This window comes from Apteryx mantelli, chromosome 38 (assembly GCF_036417845.1).
Source record: "Apteryx mantelli isolate bAptMan1 chromosome 38, bAptMan1.hap1, whole genome shotgun sequence".
In the NCBI taxonomy this organism is placed as follows: Eukaryota; Metazoa; Chordata; class Aves; order Apterygiformes; family Apterygidae; genus Apteryx; species Apteryx mantelli.
The window spans coordinates 170,153-184,607 of NC_090015.1; the positions used below are offsets into that span (position 1 = coordinate 170,153).

The following is a 14,455-nucleotide window of genomic DNA, read 5'->3' on the forward strand; positions in this document are numbered from 1 at the left end:
CCCGGGTGCCCCCAGACCCCTCCGACCCCTCCCCAAGCCCCTTGGAACCCCATAGGTGCCCCCAGACCCCCCCCGTGACACCCCTGGGTGCCCCCAGACCCCCCTCCAAGCCCACTGGGACCCCTTGGGTGCCCCCAGCCCCCCCCCAGGTGACACCCCCGGGTGCCCCCAGCCCCCCATCCCCCCGGGTGACACCCCTGGGTGCCCCCAGACGCCTCCCCAAGCCCCCTGGGTGCCCCCAGCCCCCTCCCCAAGCCCCCTGGGATCCCTTGGGTGCCCCCAGACGCCTCCCCAAGCCCCCTGGGACCCCCCCTGGGTGCCCCCCAGACCCCCCCATCCCCCCGGCCGACACCCATGGGTGCCCCCAGATGCCTCCCCAAGCCCCCTGGGACCCCCTGGGTGCCCCAGACCCCTCCCCAAGATCCCTGGGACTCCTTGGGTGCCCCTAGTGCCCTCCCCAAGCCCCCTGGGTGCCCCCAGACGCCTCCCCAAGCCCCCTGGGATCCCTTGGGTGCCCCCAGACCCCTCCCCAAGCCCCCTGGGACCCCTTGGGTGCCCCCAAACTCCTTTCCAAGCCCCCTGGGTGCCCCCAGACGCCTCCCCAAGCCCCCTGGGATCCCTTGGGTGCCCCCAGACCCCTCCCCAAGCCCCCTGGGTGCCCCCAGACGCCTCCCCAAGCCCCCTGGGACCCCTTTGGGTGCCCCCAGCCCCCCCCCCGTCCCCCCGTGACCCCCGGCTGACACCCCTGGGTGCTCTCGCAGCGGTGGCGCCGTCGCTGGTGAACAGCTCGGGCGTGGTGAAGATCGTGGTGCGGCAGGCGCCTCGCGACGGTTTGCCGCCGCCGCCCCCCCCCCGCCACCCTGGGGTGCCCGGCCCGGGCGCCCCCCCCCCGCCGCCGCCGCCGCCGCTGCCCCCCGGCCCCCCGCTGCTGCCCCTGCGGGTGCCCCCCGCCGCCCCCCCGGCACCCGCCGCCCCCCACCCCGCTGCAGGCCTTGGTGCGGCCCCTGGTGCGGGTGCTGCCCGCGCCCCCCCCCCCCCCGCCGCCGCCGCCAACAACAGCGCCGCCAACAACAGCAACAACAACGGCACCAACAACAGCGGCGCCAACAACAATGCTACCGTCGCCGAGGCGCCCGGTGAGTGCGGGGGGCACCCATGGGTGCACCCTGGTGTGGGTCGGGGCACCCCTGGTGTGGGTCAGGGCACCCTGGTGTGGGTCGGTCAGCCTAGTTTGGGTCGGGGCACCCTAGTTTGGATTGGGGCACCCTGAGCTGGGGTCGGGGCACCCTAGTTTGGATTGGGGCACCCTGAGCTGGGTCGGGGCACCCTAGTTTGGGTCGGGGCATCCTGGTGTGGGTCAGAGCACCCTAGTGTGGTTTTGGGGCACCCTGAGCTGGGTCAGGGCACCCTGGTGTGGGTCGGGGCACCCTAGTTTGGGTCAGGGCACCCTAGTGTGGGTCGGGGCACCCTGAGCTGGGTCGGGGCACCCTGGTTTGGGTCAGGGCACCCTGGTGTGGGTCAGAGCACCCCTGAGCTGGGTCGGGGCACACCCTAGTTTGGGTCAGGACACCCTGGTGTGGGTCTGGGCACCCTAGTTTGGGTCGGGGCACCCTGAGCTGGGTCAGGGCACCCTGGTTTGGGTCGGGGCACCCTGAGCTGGGTTGGGGCACCCTAGTTTGGGTCAGGGCACCCTAGTTTGGGTCGGGGCATCCTGGTGTGGATCAGAGCACCCTAGTGTGGTTTGGGGCACCCTGAGCTGGGTCTGGGCACCCTGGTGTGGGTTGGGGCACCCTAGTTTGGGTCGGGGCATCCTGGTGTGGGTCGGGTCACCCTAGTTTGGGTCGGGGCACCCTAGTTTGGATTGGGGCACCCTGAGCTGGGTCGGGGCACCCTGGTTTGGGTCGGGGCACCCTGATGTGGGTCAGGGCACCCTGGTGTGGGTCAGGGCACCCTGAGCTGGGTCTGGGCACCCTAGTTTGGGTCAGGGCACCCTAGTTTGGGTCGGGGCATCCTGGTGTGGGTCAGAGCACCCTAGTGTGGTTTGGGGCACCCTGAGCTGGGTCGGGGCACCCTGGTTTGGGTCAGGGCACCCTGGTGTGGGTCGGGGCACCCTGAGCTGGCTCGGGGCACCCTAGTTTGGGTCAGGGCACCCTGATGTGGGTCTGGGCACCCTGGTGTGGGTCAGGGCACCCTGAGCTGGCTCGGGTCACCCTAGTTTGGGTCGGGGCACCCTGAGCTGGGTCGGGGCACCCTGGTGTGGGTCAGGGCACCCTGGTGTGGGTCAGAGCACCCTGATGTGGGTCGGGGCACCCTAGTTTGGGTCAGGGCACCCTAGTGTGGGTCGGGGCACCCTGAGCTGGGTCTGGGCACCCTAGTTTGGGTCAGGGCACCCTGATGTGGGTCGGGGCACCCTAGTTTGGGTCTGGGCACCCTGGTGTGGGTCGGGGCACCCTAGTTTGGCTCAGGGCACCCTGAGCTGGGTTGGGGCACCCTGGTGTGGGTCAGAGCATCCTAGTGTGGTTTGGGGCACCCTGAGCTGGGTCTGGGCACCCTGGTGTGGGTTGGGGCACCCTAGTTTGGGTCAGGGCACCCTGAGCTGGGTCTGGGCACCCTGGTGTGGGTTGGGGCACCCTAGTTTGGGTCAGGGCGCCCTGAGCTGGGTCGGGGCACCCTGGTGTGGGTCAGGGCACCCTGGTGTGGGTCAGAGCACCCTGAGCTGGGTCGGGGCACCCTAGTTTGGGTCAGGGCACCCTAGTGTGGGTCGGGGCATCCTGGTGTGGGTCAGAGCACCCTAGTGTGGTTTGGGGCACCCTGAGCTGGGTCTGGGCACCCTAGTTTGGGGTCTGGGCACCCTGGTGTGGGTCGGGGCACCCTAGTTTGGCTCAGGGCACCCTGAGCTGGGTTGGGGCACCCTGGTGTGGGTCAGAGCATCCTAGTGTGGTTTGGGGCACCCTGAGCTGGGTCTGGGCACCCTGGTGTGGGTTGGGGCACCCTAGTTTGGGTCAGGGCACCCTGAGCTGGGTCGGGGGCACCCTGGTGTGGGTCAGGGCACCCTGGTTTGGGTCTGGGCACCCTGATGTGGGTCGGGGCACCCTAGTTTGGGTCAGGGCACCCTGATGTGGGTCGGGGCACCCTAGTTTGGGTCTGGGCACCCTGGTGTGGGTCGGGGCACCCTAGTTTGGCTCAGGGCACCCTGAGCTGGGTTGGGGCACCCTGGTGTGGGTCAGGGCACCCCTAGTTTGGGTCAGGGCGCCCTGAGCTGGGTCGGGGCACCCTGGTGTGGGTCAGGGCACCCTGGTTTGGGTCTGGGCACCCTGATGTGGGTCGGGGCACCCTAGTTTGGGTCAGGGCACCCTGATGTGGGTCGGGGCACCCTGGTGTGGGTCGGGGCACCCTGGTTTGGGTCTGGGCACCCTGATGTGGGTCGGGTCACCCCAGTTTGGGTCGGGGCACCCTGATGTGGGTCGGGGCACCCTGAGCCGGCTCGGGGTGCCCTGGTGTGGGTCAGGGCACCCCAGTTTGGGTTGGGGCACCCTGGGTGTGGGTCGGGGCACCCTGGTGTGGGTCAGGGCACCCCGGTTTGGGTCAGGGCACCCTGGTGTGGTTCTGGGCACCCTAGTTTGGGTCTGGGCACCATGAGCTGGGTCAGGGCACCCTGGTGTGGTTCTGGGCACCCTAGTTTGGGTCGGGGCACCCTGGTGTGGGTCGGGGCACCCTAATTTGGGTCGGGGCACCCTGGTGTGGTCCTGGGCACCCTGAGCTGGGCACCTTAATCTGGCTCCGAGCACCCCAGTCTGGCTCCGAACACCTTAGTCTGGCTCTGAGCACCCTGGTTTTGCTCCAAGCACCCCAACCTGGCTCTGAGCACCCTGATCTGGTTCTGAGCACCCTAATTTGGCTCCAGACACCCCAGTCTGGCTCCGAGCACCCTAATTTTGCTCTGAGCACCCCAATCTGGCTCCGAGCACCCTAATCTGGCTCCGAGCACCCTAATTTTGCTCTGAGCACCCCAATCTGGCTCCGAGCACCCTAATCTGGCTCCGAGCACCCTAATTTTGCTCTGAGCACCCCAATCTGGCTCCGAGCACCCTAATCTGGCTCCGAGCACCCTAATTTTGCTCTGAGCACCCCAATCTGGCTCCGAGCACCCTAATTTGTCTCTGAGCACCCAGATTTGGCTCCGAGCACCCTAATCCAGCTCTGAGCACCACGATCAGGCTCCAAGCACCCTAATTTGTCTCTGAGCACCCTAATTTTGCTCCGAGCACCCCGATCTGGCTCCGAGCACCCTAATTTGTCTCTGAGCACCCTAATTTTGCTCCGAGCACCCCGATCAGGCTCCAAGCACCCTAATTTGTCTCTGAGCACCCTAATTTCGCTCCAAGCACCCCGATCAGGCTCTGAGCACCCTAATTTGTCTCTGAGCACCCTAATTTCGCTCCAAGCACCCCGATCAGGCTCTGAGCACCCTAATTTGTCTCTGAGCACCCTAATTTCACTCCAAGCACCCCGATCAGGCTCCGAGCACCCTAATTTGGCTCCGAGCACCCTAATTTTGCTCCAAGCACCCCGATCAGGCTCTGAGCACCCTAATTTGGCTCCGAGCACCCTAATTTTGCTCCGAGCACCCCGATCAGGCTCCAAGCACCCTAATTTGTCTCTGAGCACCCTAATTTCGCTCCAAGCGCCCCGATCAGGCTCCGAGCACCCTAATTTGGCTCCGAGCACCCTAATTTGTCTCTGAGCACCCTAATTTTGTTCCGAGCACCCTAGTGTGGCTCTGAGCACCCTAATTTTGCTCCGAGCACCCCAATCCGGCTCCGAGCACCCCGATGGGGCTCCGAGCACCCCGCGTCCGCGCCCGGACCCCCCCCGGGGTGCCCCGTGCCAGCCCCCCCCCGCCGTTTGCCCCCGCAGCGGCAGCACCCACGGCGGCAGCAGCACCCACGGCGGCAGCAGCAGCACCCATGGCAGCACCCAAGGAGGAGCCGGAGGGGCTGACGCTGCGCGCCGGCACCCCGCCGCCGCCCCCCCGCCCCGGCCCCCCCCGCCCGCCCCCGCCGCCAGCCCCCGCCGCCCCCCCGCTCCCCCTTCTACCTGGTACGGGTGCGCGGGGGGGGGGACGTGGGTGCTCGGGGGGGGATTTGGGTGCTCACGGGGGGGATTTGGGTGCCTGGGGGGGGGGATGTGGGTGTTTGGGGGGGATTTGGGTGCTCACAGAGGGGGGATGAGGGTGCTGGGGGGGGATTTGGGTGCTCACGGGGGGGATTTGGGTGCCTGGGGGGGGGGATGTGGGTGCTCATGGAGGGGGATGTGGGTGTTTGGGGGGGATTTGGGTGCTCACGGGGGGGGGATGTGGGTGCTGGGGGGGGATTTGGGTGCTCACGGGGGGGATTTGGGTGCCTGGGGGGGGGGATGTGGGTGTTTGGGGGGGATTTGGGTGCTCACAGAGGGGGGATGAGGGTGCTGGGGGGGGATTTGGGTGCTCACGGGGGGGATTTGGGTGCCTGGGGGGGGGGATGTGGGTGCTCATGGAGGGGGATGTGGGTGTTTGGGGGGGATTTGGGTGCTCACGGGGGGGGGATGTGGGTGCTGGGGGGGGATTTGGGTGCTCACGGGGGGGATTTGGGTGCCTGGGGGGGGGGATGTGGGTGTTTGGGGGGGATTTGGGTGCTCACAGAGGGGGGATGAGGGTGCTGGGGGGGGATTTGGGTGCTCACGGGGGGGATTTGGGTGCCTGGGGGGGGGGATGTGGGTGTTTGGGGGGGATTTGGGTGCTCACAGAGGGGGGATGTGGGTGCTGGGGGAGGATTTGGGTACTTGGGGGGGGAACATGGGTGCTCGGGGGGGGATGCGGGTGTTGGGGGGGGATTTGGGTGCTGGGGGGGAGACGTGGGTGCTGGGGGGTGGATGTGGGTGCTTGGGGGGGGGATTTGGGTGCTTGGGGGGGATGTGGGTGCTCATGGGGGGGATTTGGGTGCTCACAGAAGGGGGACATGGGTGCTTGGGGGGGGTTGCAGGTGTTGGGGGGGATTTGGGTGCTCGGGGGGGGGGACATGGGTGCTTGGGGGGGGATGTGGGTGTCGGGGGGGGGAGGGACGTGGGTGCTCGTGGTGGGGGGGGGGACACGGGTGCTCGGCGGGGGGAGGGGACACAAGCGCTTAGGAGGGGGGGGAGGAAGATGGGACCCAGCTGCCGGAGGGAGATGCAGCTACTCGAGGTGGGGGAGTGGGTGGGTGGGGGGGGGACACCTGGGTGCCCCCCACCCCCCAGCGCCCAGCACCCAGCACCCATCGCCCGCAGGAGCCGCTGGAGGAGAAGCGCAAGCGGCAGCGCGCCGAACGCCTCGAGCGCCTCGGCCGCCTCAACGCCCAGCACTGCGCCCTGGCGCCCGTCTACGGCGCCGAAGTGCTGCGCCTCTGCACCCTGCTGCCCGGCCCCGGACGCCTGGGCCCCCACCCAGGGCGCCACCGGCACCCCGGGCGGTGTCACCGGCGGCACCCCGGGGGGGGGGGTTGGCTCGTTGCCGCGCCGCCCAGCTGCCGGCCCGGCCCCGGCGCCTCGCCGCTTTCTGGGAGCGCGGCGGAGCTTTGGCCGCCGCCATCCTCACGCCTCAGCAGCGCCTCGAGCAGCTCGCCGACCTCATCGAGAGGTGGGGCCCAGGCGTCCGGGCGCGGGGGGGGGGGGGGGACGGGGGGGCCCAGGCGTCCGGGGAAGGACCCAGGCGTCCGGGAAGGGATGGGGGGGACAGGAGTCTGGAGGGACCCAGGCATCTGGGAAGGGCTCAAGAGTCTGGGAGGGACCCAGGAGTCCGGGGGGGTGGAACGGGGGGGGCTCAGGCAGCCAGGAGGGGCCCAGGTGTCTGGGAGGGACCCAGGCGTCCGGGAGGGGCCCCAGGCGTCCGGGAGGGACCCAGGCATCTGGGAGGGGCCCAGGTGTCCGGGAGGGGCCCAGGCATCTGGGAAGGACCCAAGTGTCTTTGAGGGACCCAGGAGTCCGGGAGGGGCCCAGGCGTCCAGGAGGGACCCAAGTGTCTTTGAGGGACCCAGGCGTCTAGGTGGGAACAGAGAACGGGCCCAGGCGTCCGGGAAGGACCCAGGAGTCCGGGAGGGGCCCAGGCGTCTGGGAGGGGCCCAGGTGTCCAGGAAGGGCCCAGGAGTCCGGGAAGGACCCAGGAGTCTGGGAAGGACCCAGGCATCCGGGAGGGACCCAGGAGTCCGGAAGGGGCCCAGGAGTCCAGGAAGGACCCAGGTGTCCAGGAGGGGCCCAGGCGTTCGGGAAGGGCCCAGGCGTCCGGGAAGGGACCCAGGTGTCCGGGAAGGGCCCAGGTGTCCGGGGAAAGGGCTCAGGAGTCTGGAAGGGGCCCAGGAGTCAGGGAAGGACCCAGGAGTCTGGAAGGGACCCAGGCATCCGGGAGGGACCCAGGAGTCTGGGAGGGGCCCAGGAGTCCGGGTGGGAACAGAGACCGGGCCCAGGCATCCGGGTGGGGCGCAGGCGTCCGGGCGTCCCCGTCCCCAGTGGGTGGGTGGGGTAGGGGGCCCAGGCGTCCGGGTGGGAACAGAGACCGGGCCCAGGCGTCCGGGTGGGGCCCAGGCGTCCGGGCGTCCCCATCCCCAGTGGGTGGGTGGGTGGGGTAGGGGGCCCAGGCGTCCGGGCAGGCTCTGACCCCCCCCCCCCCGTCGCCTCCCCCCCCCCCCCGGCGCGCAGGTTCGTCTTCGTGCTGCCCCCGGTGGCGGCGCCGGCGGTGGCCCTGCACGCGTCGCACCCGGCGCCCTGGCGCCAGCGGCAGCGGGTGCTGCTGGAGGAGCGGCTGCGGCGCGAGCTGGCGCCCCCGCGCCCGGGCCCTGCACCGCGTCGTCGCCAACATGCGCACCCACTTCCCCGACCTGCGCCTCATCCAGTACGACTGCGGTACGTGGGGACGCTGCGGGGACGCCGCGGGGACACCGGGGACGCGTTGGGGACATGGGGGACACGGGGGACGGGGGTGGCACCGCGTCGTCGCCAACATGCGCACCCACTTCCCCGACCTGCGCCTCATGCAGTACGACTGCGGGACGTGGGGACGTGTCGGGGACGCGGCGGGGACACGTTGGGGACCTTGGGGACACATTAAGGGTGCAGGGGACGCGGGTGGCACCGCGTCGTGGCCGTCACGGCACCCTCTTCCCCAACCTGCGCCTCATCCAGTGCGACTGCGGGACGTGGGGACGCCTCGGGGACGCCTCGGGAACGCGGCGGGGACACCGGGGACGCGTTGGGGACATGGGGGACACGGGGGACGGGGGTGGCACCGCGTCGTCGCCAACATGCGCACCCACTTCCCCGACCTGCGCCTCATCCAGTACGACTGCGGTACGTGGGGACGCCGCGGGGACGCCTCGGGGACGTGGCGGGGACCTCGGGGACGCGTTGGGGACGTTGGGGACACATTAAGGGTGCAGGGGACGCGGGTGGCACCGCGTCGTGGCCGTCACGGCACCCGCTTCCCTGACCTGCGCCTCATCCAGTGCGACTGCGGGATGTGGGGACGCCTCGGGGACACGTTGGGGACCTCAGGGACATGTTGGGGACATTGGGGATGCGGGGGACACGTTGGGGACGCGGGTGACACGTTGGGGACGCGGGTGGCACCACGTCGTGGCACCCACTTCCCCGACCTGCGCCTCATCCAGTACGACTGCGGGACATGGGGACAGCAGGGATGCGTTGGGGACCTCAGGGACACGTTGGGAACATGTTGGGGACCTCGGGGATGCGTCGGGGACCTCGGGGACGCGTTGGGGACACGGGGGACACGTTGGGGGTGCGGGGGACGCGGGTGGCAGCGCATCGTGGCCGTCGTGGCACCCACTTCCCCGACCTGCACCTCATCCGGTACGACTGCAGTACTTGGGGACACCTCGGGGACGCGTTGGGGACCTCGGGGACGCGTTGGGGACCTTGGGGACACGTTGGGGACACGGGGGACATGGGGGGGACGCGGGTGGCACCGCATCGTGGCCGTCGTGGCACCCGCTTCCCCGACCTGCGCCTCATCCAGTGCGACTGCGGGACGTGGGGACGCGTTGGGGACATGTCGGGGACACGTTGGGGACCTCGGGGACACATCAGGGATCTCGGGGACATGTTGGGGACAAGTCGGGGACGCGTTGGGGACACGGGGACGTGGGGGACACGGGTGGCAGCGCATCGTGGCCGTCGTGGCACCCACTTCCCCGACCTGCGCCTCATCCAGTACGACTGCGGGACGTGGGGACGCGTCGGGGACCTCGGGGACACGTTGGGGACGCGGGGGACACGGGGGGGACCTCAGGGACATGTTGGGGACCTTGGGGACGCGTTGGGGACCTCGGGGACACGTTAGGGACACGTCGGGGACCTTGGGGACGCGCCGGGGACCTCGGGGACACATTGGGGACATCGGGGACCTTGGGGACACATTGGGGACATTGGGGACACAGATGATACCTCGGCCACCAGGGACACTGGTGACTCAGGGGACATCAGGGACATGGGGGACACTAGAGACACAGGGGACATTGGGGACACGGGAAACCCGGGGGATGACGGAGACATGGGGGACAGCAGGGACATGGAGGGACACGGGGACAGCAGGGACACAGGTATATGGACGTGGGGGACACCAGGGACAAGGGGACATCAGGGACATGGACACAGGACACGGGGGACAGCAGGGACATCAGGGACTTAGGAAATTGGGGACACCAGGGACACAGGGGACACGAGGGACATTGGGGACATGAGGGACATGGACACGGAGGACACCAGGGACATGGAAAACACAGGAGACATCAGGGACACCGGGAACGTTGGGGACACGGGGGGACACCAGGGACGCGGGGGACACCAGGGACATCAGAGGACATGGAGGGACATTGGGGGACCCGTAGGGACATGGGGGACGTCAGGGGACACCAGGGACACGGGGGACATCAGGGGACGTGGAGGGACATTGGGGGACCTGTAGGGACACGGACGTCAGGGGACACCAGGGACACGGGGGACGTCAGGGGACGTGGAGGACATGGGACATGGGGGACACCGGGGACACTGGGGGGCAGGTAGGGACGTGGGGAATGCAGGGGACACCGGGGGACATGGGGGACACCGGGGGACGCGGGGTCACGCTGGCAGTGTCTCTTCCCCGCTCTGCCGCCTGGGGACGTGGCCGTCCCGCCCCTGTCCCCGTGTCCCCATGGGCGATGTCCCCTCGCCTCGGTGACGTCCCCACGTCCCCGTGTCCCCATGGGTGATGTCCCCTCGCCTTGGCGATGTCCCCATGGGCGATGTCTCCTCACCCCAGTGACGTCCCCGCGTCCCCATGGGCGACGTCCCCTCGCCTCGGTGACGTCCCCATGTCCCCGTGTCCCCATGTGTGATGTCCCCTCACCCTGGTGACATCCCCATGTCCCCATGGGTGATGTTTCCTCACCCCAGTGACGTCCCCAGGTCCCCGTGGGCGACGTCCCCTTGCCTCGGCACCGTCCCCATGTCCCCGTATCCCCGCGGGTGACATCCCCATGTCCCTATGGGTGACGTCTCCTCGCCCCAGTGACATCCCCGTGTCCCCATGTGTGATGTCCCCTTGCCCTGGTGACGTCCCCATGTCCCCATGGGTGATGTCTCCTCACCCCAGCGATGTCCCCATGTCCCCATGGGTGACGTCTCCTCACCCCAGTGGCGTCCCCGCGGGCGATGTCCCCTCACCTTGGCGCCGTCCCCACGTCCCCGTGTCCCCATGGGTGACGTCCCCTCGCCTCAGTGACGTCCCCATGTCCCCATGGGTGATGTCTCCTCACCTCAGTGATGTCCCCATGTCCCTGTGTCCCCATGGGTGACGTCCCCTCATCCCAGTGACATCTTCATGTCCCCATGGGCGATGTCTCCTCACCCCAGTGATGTCCCCTTGTCCTTGTGTCCCTGTGGGTGATGTCCCCTCGCCTCGGCAATGTCCCCATGTCCCCACGTCCCCATGGGTGACATCCCCTCGCCCTGGTGACACCCCCCTGTCCCCATGGGTGACGTCCTCTCACCCCAGTGATGTCCCCGCATCCCCATGGGCGATGTCCCCTCGCCTTGGTGATGTCCCCATGTCCTTGTGTCCCCATGGGTGATGTCTCCTCACCCCAGTGATGTCCCCACATCCCTGCGTCCCCATGTGTGATGTCCCCTCATCCCAGTGACATCCCCGCATCCCCGTGGGTGATGTCCCCTTGCCTCGGCGACGTCCCCACGTCCTCATGTCCCCATGGGTGATGTCCCCTCACCCCAGTGACGTCCCCACGTCCCCGCATCCCCGTGGGCGATGTCCCCTCGCCTCAGCGCCGTCCCCATGGGTGACGTCCTCTCACCCCGGTGACATCCCCGTGTCCCCGTGGGCGTTGTTCCCTCCCCTTGGTGATGTCCCCATGTCCCCGCGTCCCCATGGGTGATGTCCCCTCACCTTGGCGACATCCCCGCAGGCGCCGTCCCCTCGCCTCGGCGCCGTCCCCGCGTCCCCGCGTCCCCGCGGGTGACGTCCCCTCGCCTCGGTGCCGTCCCCATGTGTGATGTCTCCTCGCCTTGGCACCGTCCCCACGTCCCCGCGTCCCCATGGGCAATGTCCCCTCGCCTCGGTGCCGTCCCCGCGTCCCCGCGTCCCCATGGGCAATGTCCCCTCGCCTCGGTCATGTCCCCGCGTCCCCGCGGGCGACGTCCCCTCACCTCGGTGCCGTCCCCATGTGTGATGTCTCCTCGCTTTGGCACCGTCCCCATGTCCCCATGGGCGCCGTCCCCTCGCCTCGGCGCCGTCCCCACGTCCCCGCGTCCCCGCGGGCAATGTCCCCTCGCCTCGGTCGCGTCCCCGCGGGCGCCGTCCCCTCACCTCGGCGCCGCCCCCCCCGCGTTCCCCGCCCGCCCATCTTGTCCCCCGCCGTCCCCCCCCCAGGGAAGCTGCAGACGCTGGACGTGCTGCTGCGGCGCCTCAAGGCCGGCGCCCACCGGGTGCTCATCTTCACCCAGATGACGCGCATGCTCGACGTCCTCGAGCAGTTCCTCACCTACCACGGCCACATCTACCTGCGCCTCGACGGCAGCACCCGCGTGGAGCAGCGCCAGGTGGGTGCCGCCTCCGGGAACGGGGCCCCGGCGTCCGGGAAGGGGGCCCTGCTGTCCAGGAGGCATCTCGGGTGGGTTCCGGGCATCCAGGTGGCATCTCAGGTAGGATCCAGGTGTTCAGGTGGCATCTCAGGTGGGATCCGGGTCTCCAGGTGACATCTCAGGTAGGATCCAGGTGTTCAGGTGGCATCTCAGGTGGGATCCGGGTGTCCGAGTGACGTCTTAGGTAGGATCCAGGCATCTAGGTGACATCTCGGGTGGGATCCAGGTGTCCGAGTGACGTCTCAGGTGGGCCTAGGCGTCCAGGTGACATCTCAGGTGGGACCCAGGTGTCTAGGTGACGTCTTAGGTGGGATCCAGGCATCCAGGTGACATCTCAGGTGGGATCCAGGTGTCCAGGTGACCTCTCAGGTGGGACGTAGGTGTCCAGGTGATGTCTTAGGTGGGATCCAGGTGTCCAGGTGACATCTCAGGTGGGATCCAGGCATCCGGGGTGGGGAGGGAGCGAGGGGTGTCCAGGTCCTCACCTACCACGGCCACATCTACCTGCGCCTCGACGGCAGCACCCGCGTGGAGCAGCGCCAGGTGGGTGCCGCCTCCGGGAACGGGGCCCCGGCGTCCGGGAAGGGGGCCCTGGTGTCCAGGAGGCGTCTCGGGTGGGATCCGGGCATCCAGGAGGCATCTCAGGTGGGATCCAGGTGTTCAGGTGTCAGGTGGGATTCAGGTGTTCAGGTGGCATCTCGGGTGGGATCCAGGCGTCCAGGTGACGTCTCAGGTGGGATCCAGGCATCCGGGTGACATGTCAGTTGGGATTCAGGTGTCTAGGTGACATCTTAGGTGGGATCCAGGTGTCCAGGTGACGTCTTAGGTGGGATCCAGGCATCTGTGTGACATCTGAGGTAGGACCCAGGCATCTAGGTGACATCTCAGGTGGGATCCAGACGTCCAGGTGACCTCTCAGGTGGGACGTAGGTGTCCAGGTGATGTCTTAGGTGGGACCTAGGTGTCCAGGCGACGTCTCAGGTGGGATCCAGGCGTCCGGGGTGGGGAGGGAGCGAGGGGTGTCCAGGTCCTCACCTACCACGGCCACATCTACCTGCGCCTCGACGGCAGCACCCACGTGGAGCAGCGCCAGGTGGGTGCCGCATCCGGGAACGGGGCCCCGGCGTCCGGGAAGGGGACCCTGGTGTCCAGGAGGCGTCTCGGGTGGGTTCCGGGCATCCAGGTGGCATCTCAGGTAGGATCCAGGTGTTCAGGTGGCATCTCAGGTGGGATCCGGGTCTCCAGGTGACATCTCAGGTGGGATCCAGGCATCCAGGTGGCATCTCAGGTGGGACCCAGGTGTCTAGGTGACGTCTTAGGTGGGATCCAGGCATTCAGGTGACAGGTGGGATCTAGGTGCCCAAGTGACATCTCAGGTGGGATCCAGGCATCTAGGAGACGTCTTAGGTAGGATCCAGGCATCCAGGTGACATCTCAGGTGGGATCCAGGTGTCCAGGTGACCTCTCAGGTGGGACGTAGGTGTCCAGGTGATGTCTTAGGTGGGACCTAGGTGTCCAGGCGACGTCTCAGGTGGGATCCAGGCGTCCGGGGTGGGGAGGGAGCGAGGGGTGTCCAGGTCCTCACCTACCACGGCCACATCTACCTGCGCCTCGACGGCAGCACCCACGTGGAGCAGCGCCAGGTGGGTGCCGCATCCGGGAACGGGGCCCCGGCGTCCGGGAAGGGGACCCTGCTGTCCAGGAGGCGTCTCGGGTGGGTTCCGGGCATCCAGGTGGCATCTCAGGTAGGATCCAGGTGTTCAGGTGGCATCTCAGGTGGGATCCGGGTCTCCAGGTGACATCTCAGGTGGGATCCAGGCATCCAGGTGGCATCTCAGGTGGGACCCAGGTGTCTAGGTGACGTCTTAGGTGGGATCCAGGCATTCAGGTGACATCTCAGGTGGGATCTAGGTGCCCAAGTGACATCTCAGGTGGGATCCAGGCATCTAGGAGACGTCTTAGGTAGGATCCAGGCATCCAGGTGACATCTCAGGTGGGATCCAGGTGTCCAGGTGACCTCTCAGGTGGGACGTAGGTGTCCAGGTGATGTCTTAGGTGGGACCTAGGTGTCCAGGCGACGTCTCAGGTGGGATCCAGGCGTCCGGGGTGGGGAGGGAGCGAGGGGTGTCCAGGTCCTCACCTACCACGGCCACATCTACCTGCGCCTCGACGGCAGCACCCGCGTGGAGCAGCGCCAGGTGGGTGCCGCCTCCGGGAACGGGGCCCCGGCGTCCGGGAAGGGGGCCCTGCTGTCCAGGAGGCATCTCGGGTGGGATTGAGGTGTCCAGGTGGC

At 68.4% G+C, this 14,455-nt stretch overlaps 1 protein-coding gene and 1 long non-coding RNA gene across 2 annotated transcripts in view; both read left to right on the plus strand.

Moving 5' to 3' along the window:
• The window catches only part of SRCAP (Snf2 related CREBBP activator protein), a 49,924-nt gene that overhangs the window by 26,810 nt on the left and 8,659 nt on the right, over positions 1-14,455 (plus strand). The gene's annotated exons all lie outside the window — the stretch shown is intronic.
• On the plus strand, positions 5,058-7,907 carry LOC136995151 (uncharacterized). The gene is made up of 3 exons (XR_010886772.1): positions 5,058-5,100; positions 6,304-6,652; positions 7,708-7,907. It is a non-coding gene; the product is annotated as an uncharacterized lncRNA (long non-coding RNA).